The sequence below is a fragment of the Nipponia nippon genome, unplaced genomic scaffold (genome assembly GCF_047370975.1).
Source record: "Nipponia nippon isolate SJK-2023a ecotype South Korea unplaced genomic scaffold, ASM4737097v1 scaffold_28, whole genome shotgun sequence".
In the NCBI taxonomy this organism is placed as follows: Eukaryota; Metazoa; Chordata; class Aves; order Pelecaniformes; family Threskiornithidae; genus Nipponia; species Nipponia nippon.
This window is the reverse complement of record NW_028262345.1, coordinates 6,209,810-6,223,457: the sequence shown is the minus strand read 5'-3', so window position 1 is coordinate 6,223,457 and position 13,648 is coordinate 6,209,810. Positions and strand designations below refer to the sequence as shown.

Here is a 13,648-nt window from a genome sequence, read left to right as displayed (position 1 = left end):
AAATATTTAATCAATACTAAATGCGAAGGCAAAATAAACAAACAATCCCTGGCCACTGAATAGTGCCAGAATTCAGAAGAGCAAAGCTGAGGCAGTAGCAGAGTCAGAGGCAAGGAGGACAGATGGTAATCACAGAGAAAAGCTTCCTCTGTTTTCCAGTCAGTACGTTTGCTTACAAAGCTGTGCTTTGATTATTGTGGGATACTGATAGCTACCAAGATCAGCTTGCTTCTAGTATGAAACTGGAGATGTGACTTGAGCCACAGCAGACAGGTGAGACCTGGTTAGATAGCAATGGGAAAAAACATTACACAGAAGCAACTTCCTGAATGGGTTCAATCAAGTACTCCACAGTTTCACAACTGCTAAAATCTCATTTATTTATTTTTAGCTTTATGCACATCAGAGAATATGTTGTCTTTATTGAAAGGGGATGACAACATGGAGGCAGAACTCTTCTGGTCCACCATTACCTCTTTTTCCTGGCCTTTGGGAGGACACCTAGCTTTTTGCTGCCTTCTCTTCTCATCTGTAATGCTTCTTATTCTTTTTAAATTGACTCTACATGATCACATCTTGGATGAGGTGCTTTGACATGCTTCAAATGGGACTTTATGAAAAGCTTTCCCCTGTTGTACTACCATTTTTATATGTTTTTTTTTTTTAAATGGTCTATCTAAGCTGGGACAGCTCTAACTTAACTCAGGTCCTTATGATTTAAAGGAGTACATTGCTAAGTGGATAGGGTCTTAAAAGGCTTGGGAGCAGTTGGATGGGATAGAGGGAATAAAGCTGCTCAAAATCTTGGAGCTAGGCACAGTGGAAAGAGGCTACAGTGAAGTATCTGGACAAAGATACAAAGCTGGATAAAGGATAAAAAGACCTTCCTTTTGATTTGTGAAGACTCCTGTCACAGAGAAGCACTTCAATGTTACAGCCAAGTGGTAAAAGCTTCTTTCTACCCACTGTCATCATCTTTATAACTAAGTTATTTCCCTTACTACTGAGAAAGGATAATAAGGTAGCACTATGGTATATAATGAGGAAAAAGTCAGCCCAGGAGAATCAAGTGAAGCCTAGCACCTCGCCTTGTCTCAGTTATTCCCGCATGCATCACCTTTGTCTCATGCTCTCCTCCTGTCTACCTCCTTCCTTTCCACTGTCAGCCTCTTGTGCAATTGCAAGCAGAGGACAAGTGTCCTGCAGGGCTCAGGCACCAGAGACCTCCTCTGTGGTACCTGCATCCAAGTTAACTCAATGGTGTGCGAGTTTGGGGACTGAGATCATCTGGTCATTCTTGCAGGAATGGGTGCTCCCGAAGTCTTCTATAGGACAATGCATGTGCGTAACCCATATGAGTAACGTACACATCTTTCTCACCAGCTAATAACATCAAAACATACACCATTTCCAACTCAGTCTCTCAGTTCACAGACAAACTCAAGATTTAAGTTCTGGAAGTTCCCTAGCGAAACCCTCCTAAAGACAGGAGCTTGAGGAAACTGAAGTTTTTACTTCTACTGAAGTTGGACATGCAGTTACAGGCACAGAAGTGGTACTACCAAGTTATGTGGGACAGGAACATGGCCATGGTGGAAAAGGATGTATAGCTCAGCATCACAAGGAAGAGAGTAAATGCAATCAGACAATCACAAGGATGTATGCAAGGGGAAGCTAACTGCATAAGGTGCTCCCTCGATGAGGAGCATTAGGGTTTGTGGTTTTTTGTTTGTTTTGTGGTTGGGGTTTTTTGGGGGGTTGGTATTTGGGTTTATTTGTTGTTGGTGGGGTTTTTTTTGCCTAGGAGGTTATTTACTTAACCTCCCCTCTCCCTTCTTAGCTTCTGATCTAACACCAAGAACCTGCTCTGCAATCTGAAGGGGCAATAACTGGTTTTAGCTGTTTCCTACCAAATAATAGTCATAGAAGAGGATAGCATTCAGCAGTCAACTCATTCAAAAGGGATAAGTAGTGGCAATCAGCTAAAAATGAGCTGGGACAGAGCTAAATATTTGAGAAACATGAAGCTAAAATGGGCCACTGAACTGCTTTGCTCCTCAAAGAGAGAAACTGCTTTCCAGACAATAGGCCTTCAGAAGAATCAGTCTGTGCATAAGAGGTCATCATAGGCCTGTCTTTTTTAGGACTCAAACTTCTGAAAATAATCTGTTTCAGAGTGGCTTTCATCTGAAAGCCTTTCTCCAAAGATGCCTGGAACTGCCAGTTGCCTGCATTATGGTCCAGACATACTCATCTAATACAACATGGAGGCAGCAGCAGAGCTGACGGGGCTCAGATGCATATGGCCAAGGAGTACGGAATCCTCTGTGTACCGTTCCTGTCACCAAGGCTGAGTAGTTTGCATGGCCCTCATACTTACTAGTGTCTTCATTTATACATGCCTTCAGCATAAGTTATCTGTCCCCATCAGGATAGGGTGGCTAGTATGTTTTTAGTACAGTCTTGGCTGCTCACTCCTTTCATTAAAAACAAACCATTAATTAAAATTCTCTCAGGTGATAACCAAAACAGATATTGGGAGATTGAATCAATCAAGAAAATAACCTATTCCAAGAAACAAAATCACAAACAGCATGTGTCCTTCAGAGTCATGCTGGGAACCTGGCTGCGACTATCCTTGAAAAAGCTTCTCCTTCCTGCACACATTCCTACCTAGTATTATCTCCACTTTCACCCATTAGCAGGAGAACATGCAAGATTGATTTCTGTCAAGATCAGAGACAAATTCTGTTCATGAACCTCACAATTGGTGGCGAATCTTCATTGCATCAGAGAAAAGATAGAAGCAACAGTGAGATTACGATGGGAGTTAAATACTAATTAGAGTTGTAAATGCAATTAAAGATTAGAGGGGGATTAGAAGAGGCACACATAAGATCTGTACACTGTGATAAAATGTCCTCTTGCTTTTTTTGACTCAATGTAGGAAAGTTAAATACAAAAACCTTTTAAAGGATAAATAACATTAAAGATGACCTCACTTGAGAATCTCAAAACTGCATTGAAACCCTGATTTTTCAGCTTCTGACCAGAGTGTAATGAGATCAGAAGATGAAATAGAAAGGGAAGATAGATTCTGGGGTTCAGACTGCTGTTAGCTCTTCCTGCACGATCTACAGTCTTTTTGTTCTAAATCATGTTCACTGGCTTCTTTGCTATTCCTTTGCAGCCACATGTTGAATATGTAACACGCACAAAGAACATTTGCTATCATTTTAAGTTACTAACTACAAAGGGAATAGCTTTGAAAGAAAGCTTTTTAGACTGAAATAGGACCTTTCTGAAAAGTCCCATTAGCATGAATTGGGACAGCTTTTTATGGGAGTACTGCTTACTAGCTGTTGAGCTACATGGAAAACATGCATATAGCATATGCCTTGAAAATCCAGTATATAAACTCCTTCTCCCTTTCTGGGAGCAACTTCCAAATGTCCCTTTTATGTCATAGCCAGGACAGTGGGAGAGACTGTACAGAGCTGTCATTTTTGGACATGCTAGGCTGGGGTGAGAGTTGCATCTTTTCTTCTTTCTTTTGAGGAATAATTAATTAAAACTGAGTGACCTAGTTCATTAATCATTCTCTTTTTCCAGCTGCATGAATTGTGTCCAGCTGGCTGACCTCAATCAGCAGATAATTTTTGAAGATAAGCAAAGAAACCTGACCTTTTAATTTTACCATATTTTTACCAATGGGCACTTGTGATAACAAGCATGTTAACAGTGATATGCAGACACATAAAAGTCCATTGCTAGAGTTAGTTGGAGAAATTTCAAAAGCACAATAGGCAATACCAAAATTTAATTGGAAGGCATTTTATTTTTTCCCCTATCATAATCTTTAACTCAGGTGTGTAAATTCTGAACATTGGTGCCTCACGTATCCTGTGAGAGAGATGCAAGCTTGTCCTAAGACATTAGGTTAAGTGCTTTCTTCTCTCCATTGATTACATTACAGAGCCTAAATCCTATCTAGGAAATAATCCCTGCATTATATGAAAGCCCACATGACAGTCAGGCATGCATCAAGCTAAACAAAATAGCATACCTTAAGTAAACCTCAGTACCTGTATGTGCACCCCACCAGTCAGAAATCATAGAATGGTTTGGGTTGGAAGCAACCTTAGAGATCACCTAGTTCCAACCCCGTGCCATAGGCAGGAACACCTTCCACTAGACCAGGTTGCTGAAAGCCCCATCCAACTTGGCCTTGAACACTTCCAGGGAGGAGGCATCCACAGCTTCTCTGGGCAACCTGTACCTCACCACCCTCATAGTCCATGGCAAAGGAGAGATAGTTGAGCTTAACTTAAACCTTTCTTCCCATAAGCTAAATTCAGTCAGATTTGCTTGTGTTTGTCCAAGGTTACAACCCATAAAATCAATGCATCTCATCTGACACAGCTACTCATTAAGTGGCAATAACTTGATCATGCATAGAATCATAGAATCCTTTAGGCTGGAAAATACCTTTAATGTCACCAAGTCCAACCGTTAACCTAGCACTGTCAAGTCCATCACTAAACCATGTCCCTAAGCACCACATCTACACGCCTTTTAAATACGTCCACAGATGGGGACTCAATTGCTTCCCTGGGCAGCCTGTTCCAGTGCCTGACTGCCCTTTCAGTGAAGAAATTTTTCCTAATACCCAAGCTAAACCTCCAATTTTTCCTAATATCCAGTGTAAACCTCCCCTGGTGCAACTTGAGGCCATTTCTTCTCATCCTATCACTTGTTCCTTGGGAAAAGACACCAACACCCACCTGGCTACAACCTCCCTTCAGGTAGCTGTAGAGAGCAATAAGGTCTCCCCTCAGCCTCCTCTTCTCCAGACTAAACAACCCCAGCTCCCTCAGCTGCTCCTCATAAGACTTGTGCTCCAGACCCTTCACCAGCTTCACTGCCCTGCCCACACTCCAGCACCTCAACATCCTTCTTGGAATGAGGGGCCCAAAACTGAACCAAGTATTCAAGGTGCAGCCTCACCAGTGCCAAGTACAGGGGGACGATTGCTTCTCTCGTCCTGCTGGCCACGCTATTCCTGATACAAGCCAGGATGCCATTAGCCTTCTTGGCCATACTGCTGGCTCATGTTCAGCTGGCTGTTGACCAACACCCCCAGGTCTTTTTCCGCCAGGCAGCTTTCCAGTCACTCTTCCCCCCAAGCCTGTAGCGTTGCACTGGGTTATTGTGACCCAAGTGCAGGACCTGGCACTCAGCCTTGTTGACCCTCACACAGTTGACCTCGGCCCATCGATCCAGCCTGTCCATATCACTCTGTAGAGCCTTCCTACCCTCCAGCAGATCAACACTCCCACCCAACTTGGTGTCATCTGCAAACTTACTGAGGGTACACTCGATCCCCTCGTCCAGATTGTTGATAAAGATATTAAACAGAACTGTTCCCAGTACTAAGCCCTGGGAAAGACCACTTCTGAACAGCTGCCAACTGGATTTAACTCCATTCACCACCACTCTTTGGGCTTGGCCATCCAGCCAGTTTTTTACCCAGCAAAGAGTACACCCGTCCAAGCGATGAGCAGCTAGTTTTCTCCAGGAGAATGCTGTGGGAAACAGCGTCAAAGGCTTTACTAAAGTCCGGGTAGACAACACCCACAGCCTTTCCCTCATCCACTAAGCAGGTCACTTTGTCATAGAAGGAGATCACATTAGTCAAGCAGGACCTGCCTTTCATAAACCCATGCTGACTGGGCCTGATCCCCTGGTTGTCCGGTATGTGCTGCGTGATGGCGCTCAGAATGATCTGCTCCATAACATTCCCCAGCACAGAGGTCAGGCTGACAGGCCTGTAGCTCCCCAGATCCTTCTTCCAGCCCTTCTTGTAGACGGGCATCACATTTGGTAACCTCCAGTCAACTGGGACCTCCCCGGTTAGCCAGGACTGCTGATAAATGATGAAAAGTGGCTTGGTGAACACATCCATAGCCCTTACATCTTTGCTACTGCATGGCTCTCCATCCCCTACCTCCACTGAGACAGCAGACCAAAGGACCTCGCTAGCACACCATCCCTCAAACATTGGCTTGCTGCCCTGAGGCTTATCTCTAGCAAGCCTGGTTTTATACCTTTTCCCCTTCAAATCTAGTTTAAAGGTCTTTCAATGAGCCCTGCTAACTCCTGTGCAAGGATCCTTTGCCCTCTTTGAGACAGGTGTACCCTATCTGTCACCAGCAGGCCTGGTGACATGTAAACCGACCCATGATCAAAAAAAACCCAAAATCTTGCCAGATGCACCTGCAGCCTTAACTCTTACACATCTTTGTTATTGTTCAATCCAGCATAAACAATAAAACCTAACAAAGGAAAAAAGATTTTGTTGTTGCTTGTAGGTGCAAGAAGAAAGAGCCAAGAGTTGGCAGTTTGATTCTGATTGCAGAATTAAAAAGCAGGAATCCATGAACTGCTGCCTTTTTTCTTTTTTTTTCCCCCCCAAGGAAAAAGATCATTAATTCTACAAGAGTCATGAGTTAATTGCAGATAAATTGATAGAGTTTGCACAGGAACTGGAGTTCAAGATTAATTAAATTTGAGTCATCTGGCTGAATAAATTAAAGTGTTGTTGTTGCATTTCTGTGGATGTAAGGGTGCAGAGCATTTAACATCCCCCTTCTACAGGAACCCCTAAAATCTGCTGTGCACAGCAGCTGCTGAATATGTGATCTGCTGAACACCTGGAGTGCAGACACTCTGGGAAGAAAAGCTGCTGCAATACTGTAAGTAGCCAGCACCTTGTTAGAGAGAAGTCTCTTGGCCCTGTGTCCTCCCTGGCCACATGGCAATCCCATCCAGGGGAATCTTCATCACCTGATCTGACACCTCATCTCAATAGCTGTTCCACAGGTGCTTAGAAAGTGCAGGGCAGGCCTGCTCTTTAGCCAAGAAAAGCCTTCATTTGAGGCTATCACAGGTTCTGCTGTTTGTTTTTATTTCACCAGGTGAGGGTAGAGGATGTTATGAACAAGGCTTGTATACAAACAAGCCAGTGTTGCAAGTGAAAGTTTGAAATCATACCAAGTGTTTACCCACAACTCCAGCCAGCTGCAGAGCAGATTAGAAAGTGGTCCTGACAGGTGGACTTTACTGAAAGGAGCCGAGAGGACACAGTTATGAGGAAAGACAACTAATGGATAGATGGTGCAAATCTGTGTTGAGATAACAGCTGTAGCAACAGATCTGGGCTCTGGGGAGCCATGCCTAGCAATCAGGGCTTCTGGCCCAATAGAAAAAAAAAAAAAGACATGAAAATCAGGAATAGAAACAAAAGGGAAGTTTTCCTTTCCTCAACATCAGACTCTTGCCAGCAGAAGAAAGGGTTGGAAAAGGGACAGAATCAGCCACATCTATCTCATTGATACATTTGTAAATACAGAATCACATCCCAACTCAGTCTTCATTTTGCTGTGATAAGCAAACCACACATTTTAGTCCCTGATTTTAAGACACAGCCTGTTTCCTCAGTCAACCTCACTTGCTTTCACTGCGCCTGCCATGGAGTCAAAGCTGACTGGAGGCAGACGCTGCTAGCAAGGCACAGCTCTTAGCCTGCTGCAATGGCTGGCAAACTGAAGTGCTACAAATGTTTCCCCTCAAATAAAAATCAAGGCTTTTACATAATTTACATAAGAGGTAAGTGCCTTCCTTTGTCAGTGATGCAGAACTGAAGTGGCTCCTTACACACTATTTCTTTATTTAGGTATGGAGAGAACAAACATCTTATTACAACATAATGTGTTTATAACCTTTGTTTAAAAAGCCTCTCTTCCCTGGGGATAATGTAAAAGCCTCTCTGAAGGAAGCAGGTTTCCAAGATGTCCGTCATCTGATTTGTCTGTGCATGTGTTTCTGCCTGTATGGGCAGGTAGTTAACATTTCTGCCAAATATACACCACCAAGCACTGCCAACAAGCATGGGCCTGGCAAGTTCACTCTACAGTTGCCCTCTCTGGTCTCTTCTTCCTTTCCTCCCACCTCCCTTCTGAGCAACAGGCTCCAAATAAAAGAATAAATGTGCACACAAACAAGGCATCACAAAATACAGCCATTATAAGATTTCAATATGGAACAACAGTTTGTAAAAATTCAATAGAGCTGTCAAACCTGCTTTGTATATCCAAATGATGTGATGAACAAATGCTTTTAATCTTTAAAGGTCACATGGAAAGCAGTGTTCCCTGCACCCCTTCACATCCCTTCTGACACATCACCCCACCTCAAACCTCCTGAGGATGTTTGCTATGCCATGATTAAGCTGGATACTTGGTATGGAACAGGGGAAGTGGCTTGTTTTGATTTTAGTTTAAATATTTAGACACAATTTGCATCTAATTAACATGCCTGTCAGTTTGTTAGAAAAACATACACACAGAGCCTATAGTAGCTTTTTTTAAATGTCATATCCAAGACAATGCTGGTATGTTGTGACAGTTTACCTCCTCTCACCTTAAAATTAGCAACAATTCTGCTAAAAAAGGATGTTTTTACCTGATGTGCAGATAATCATCCCTCTCAGGAATAAAGAAAAAGTTCCTTAGAAATCCTGAAAGGGATCAAAATGCTGAAATGGAGGCTCAAACATGCTAAGACAAGCTCTCACCAAAAAAGCGTTGGATAGCATAAGTGCACTGATAAACACTGCTAATGGAGATATATGGATTTCAAACATTTTGCCAGTGTAGCCTATAACATTTCCACATGTGAAATGGTCCATACCAGAAAAACTCTTTTACCCCAGTATAAATGTATTACACTAGTGCAGTTGCCAGAGAGAAAAGTCCCCAAATAAAAAAGCTCACCAAAGCATTGCCTCCTGTCTAGCAACCAGGTATCCCAGCGTATGAGCTGAGCTGTACATAGCTAAGAGTTCTACACAGTAACTGGCAGTTACAGATCATCATGACAGATCTAGTATGAAAAAAATCCAATTATCTCAATCCTCTTGGAACCACTGTACCTGGACAAGAATATAATCCTCCCAGACATACAGAAGAGTAAAGGAATTCAGCATCTCCTGATCATCATTTTATGACCTATTCTTCTTTTTCCTTGCTTCTGCCCCCAAAATGCACCCCCCCAACCATACATGCAAATGAAGAAGGAATATACTTCAGATGAATTTAACATCAAACGCAGAACTGGGAGGGGGAAGTCAATAAAAAGTATAAATAGCATCAAAAGTGCCTCTGCACTGTGTGAAGCCAGCACCAGTCTCTTGCACCTGCTCAGAATAACTTGCTCATACAAAAGGATGGAAGAGCTGAAACTAAGTCTTCTGGGAGTCTCATCTGCTTTCTAGCTCATCTTTCTCTTCAGTGATCCGTCATTCCTCCTCTCTGGCCCTACTCAACTTCAAGTTGACTTCAAGTGCAAACTGGGCTGGCTAGGGAAATTGAACCAAAAAAAAATCAATAGATACATTTCAAAAAGCAGGAGACAAATGGACTTATCTTCCAAACTATCTTTAAGGCTTAAAAAGGAAAAAAGAATATATACAAAAGACCTATGGACAGCAAAAAGAGTATTAAAAAAACGCCCATTGAAATGTGTCCAAATCAGAGAACAACCTCAAGCATCAGGAAGAGAGCAGAGGCCGTGGTTCATCCCAGATACAAAACATTCCTACTCCCTGGCTCTCTCAAAAGGCCTGAGAATTAATAAGGCATTTTCTCAGTTTGGAGAATGGTTTCCAACACAATACACTTCTATAATAGATCAAAGATATAAAGCTAATCAGATAAGACGTATACATAGAAATCAAACCTGAGGAAGCTGCCACCTTGACAGACTTTTCTATTGGTAATTTCTTGACCTTTTTTCCTGCAGAGGATTTTGCTCACTCACATTCACTTTCAACAGACCACGCTCTTGTTCCTAAGAATTTCACTTAGCTCCTGTATGGCTTCAGTGAGAACAAAAAAAAAGGGGGGGGGGGGGAATCTTTGTTATGAAGCTAAAATCACTAGGCTGGGGGACAGTAAAGGGTGAAGTAGCTTTTGCAAGATCGCAGTGAGCTATTTTACTGAGTTTTGTTCTTTTTAAAGGACCTTAAGGTAAATGTTAATAAATCATATGAAAAAAGGAGGAGTTGGTGCTCAGGAACTTGTAGACTGGGATTATATTAATCAATATATACTCAGGATATCTTCATGGAGCAAAATCCACAACTAGCATAAATCAGCACAGTTCTGTAGAAAGCCTATTCCAACATGGTTTGTTATTCTAGCTGCTATAATTAGAAGAGATCAGCCCCACAGGAGGGTCTGGGCAAATCTAGTCTCATTTTGACTTTCAGTGAGCTCCCCAGAAATCCTCCTCTGATTTGACAAGTGGCTGGAGAGGGAGGTGTCACCTTGATGGAAGAGCAAGTCTGGAAAGTGTGGTTGGAGTCACATTCCAAAGCAGAAGGACCTGCTAGAGACACAGACGATGTATTAGGAGGAGGTAGAGCAGGCTGAAGAACATGCTCTGTGCCATCGGTCCTGAAGGACAAGGTTGATACTAACACTGACATCAACAAAACACATCCCATTTGTCTTTTACACAGTGCAGCCAACCTGTGAGCAACCTCGCTCCAAACAGGAGTGGGCAGTGAAAGAAATTGAAAGGAGCACTGCAAAACTTTTGCTTGATGCAACATCCTGACAGCAGAGAATAAGGTCCAAGTCAGAAGCATCTGGTCACCGTTATTTCATCTTGTTAGGATGGCAAAGCCATCAGAAGGTGGATTATTTCAGACATAACAAACTGCATGATTCTATTACAGCTTCACTTCAAGCACAGCAAGCCTAGGTTGCCCATGTCACCCTGATGAAGACCAGATGACTTTTTGGCCTAACCACAGTGCAAAACTTCAAGGAAGTACACTTGACATTGAAAGTTGCTCAGACAGGCATTATCCGGTACCTGGAATTTTTTTTTTGTCCTTTGAATCAAAGATTCTTATACCAAATGTTTGCCACTGAGAGCGAAGTGCAAGAAAACAGCAGATGTCTCAGCAGCTAAAGCTGCAGTGGTGTAAGTGCCAATATTGTTCCAAGAAGTTTGGAGAGAGTCAGTTCTTTGTCACATCACAACTACCAGAGTGACAGACATTAGGAACGTAAAGCCCATACCTTGCCTTGGGCTGCCTGTCTGTGATATCTAATTTCAAGTTTTTTGGTGCTCTTCATTTTGGTTCAATAAGCTTAACTCACTTTTAATGGCATAGTTAATTGCCTAATTGTGAAAATGACTGCATCTATCTATTAAGCAACATCCTTTATGGGGAAAAAAAAAATCTGTTTGTCAGAATGAATGCCCCTACACTTCACACAGAAGGTGCTAATTTGTTTTGTTTGAATAGGTAGATATCTCCTTAAGTATCTAGGTATGCATTAGTATCTCACACTTTTATATTACTGTTAACTTTCCAAGTGTTGAAGATGACAGATGTTCATTAGTCAAGGCATATATAGCCCTCCCGTCCCTTGGAATATTAGCTTGCCTCATGTATATTAATTAGACTCTCCTTGCAACACTTCTGCAGAGTAGGGCAGAGTTTTATCCTCATTTTATAGACCAGAAACAAAGGCACTAGGAAGTTAAATAACTTGCATGATATCCCACAGGAGGCCTTTGGCAGAACATAAGACCTTCACAAACTCTGGGTATGGTCTGACTGACAGGCATGGCCTTCCTTGAGTAATTATGTCCGAAGGATGCTAGTACTGAGAGTAGTGAGTCCTGATCTCTGCAAGGGAAGGACACGAGCACTGTTTTGCTCCCTGATACCGCAGTCTCCATCTCTGGCTACCCCTCTTGATTGCTTCTGGTCCTGTGCAGTGAGGTCCCTCCTGCCTCAGCCTCACAGAGCATTCTCCAGAGTATTTTGCATATTTTGCATGCCCAGTGTCATCCTCTGAGAGGGACTGACACTTAGGCCTTTACTAAAGGAACTGGAGTCCTACCTCATCTTCCTTCTGTAAGTGTCCTTTAAGCAGACTAGTTGCCTATAGACATCTGAGTACTTTAGCAGTGAAGCAAGAATTCAGTACAGTCTCTCCTCCTGTTCCAGGAAGCAGCCCATCCCCTCCTCCCTCAGGGAGTTTCGCCATAAGTACTGTAATGCCTCCCTAATTGAAAGCAATAGAAAAGGGCTTGTCAATCCTTGACTCCAGAGCTGCTAAGCCTGGAACCCATCCTAGCAGCCACAGCTAATGTAAAGTAAATGCCCTATAAATAATCAAAGTGGAAGAATCATTAGCCAGCCATCTTGTAATAATAATTTTAAATAAGTATGTAATTTATAGAGAGAATAATTATGAGACAAGGCCCTTTAACCATAATGAATGCACTCAGATAATGATAACTCCTGCAGGCTCAATCCTGCCTTGGGGAAGCCTGTGTTCTTCTCTTGGTATGACAAGCTTTCTAGTAAGGGACACAAATGCAACGGGACTGACTGCAAAGCCTTCAGGAGTGCATAGGTAGGAACTAGCTGCCCGCTTAGACGATGGGCTTACCAAGAATAGCTAGCTCTTGCCCTTATATGTACTCTGGTGCCAGACATGACTGTCAAATGGGGAGCTGCAAGGACAAGGCCAGCCTCTAACAGAGAGCAGCTTCTGAGCTCTGAACACTGAAGCAAGGCGAGGCCCTTCATCTACCATGGTGAACTGAGCAGCATCTGGCATTTTGCTGAAGTCCCCAAAGGCTGACCTCCAACATCAAGCGGGGATTTCACCTTGTAGGCCACTAAGCTGAGCACTAAATATCAATCCCAGCCCCCAGGCTGCTGCTCCAGTGCCTAAGCCATATGGCCCACATCTCATAGGTAATGCTGTGGGGCATATCCAGAAAATGAGATAAGCCAAATCCCATTCACAGATGGTGTGTGGAAAAGAGAAAGACGCAAAGGGTCCAGGAGCCTATAGCTCACTTTAGCATCTTTTACTTATCTACTTCAGAGGCAGAAGATTGCAATCTTTCCCCATGTGAAATTCCTTTGCCTGTCTCTGTTGCACTGCCGATAAGCTTCTAGCTACAGCCAGAGTGATTTATCCAAGCACAGCAGCAGCTCTTGCATCAAACTGTATTCCAGAGGGGATATTCTTCCATCTTTAGACCTATTCTTCCATCGTTAGAGTGACTTCTATGAAATCAGGCTAATAACAACCCGAATCCCAGCTTTGCCAGGTCAGAGAACGAGGCTGCTGCTGCTGCTCTGTAGCACAGCAAGTCCCAGGAGGAAGCACCAACTAGAACTGGATAGCTCAGGCAGATCTTCAGCATCTAATCTGCCAGGAAGTTTGCTTCCCCCCCCCCCCTCCTATCTTCGGTTGCACATTTCTTCCCTTTTTTCTCCCAATGGAGAACTAAAGATAGCAAGGCTGAGGCCAAACATAACACCAGGCTTTCCCAGATAATAAACAGGTCTGCTAAGTCTCAAAGCAGCAGGGATCAGCTCATCCCAGAGACATCTGGGAACTGTGTCAGACAGAATTCAGCAGAGTTGTAATAACACCACAAAGTGCTATCAGAGATCTCATGCAACAGGGACTCCATGAAGTAAAAAACTGATTCCTGCTTGTCTTACAGCTATGGCCAATGCGGAAATGAAACTGCTCTTCTC

General features: G+C 43.1%; 1 long non-coding RNA gene across 4 annotated transcripts in view; it reads right to left on the bottom strand.

Moving 5' to 3' along the window:
* The window catches only part of LOC148055002 (uncharacterized), a 220,624-nt gene that overhangs the window by 178,460 nt on the left and 28,516 nt on the right, over positions 1-13,648 (bottom strand). The window lies entirely within an intron of this gene.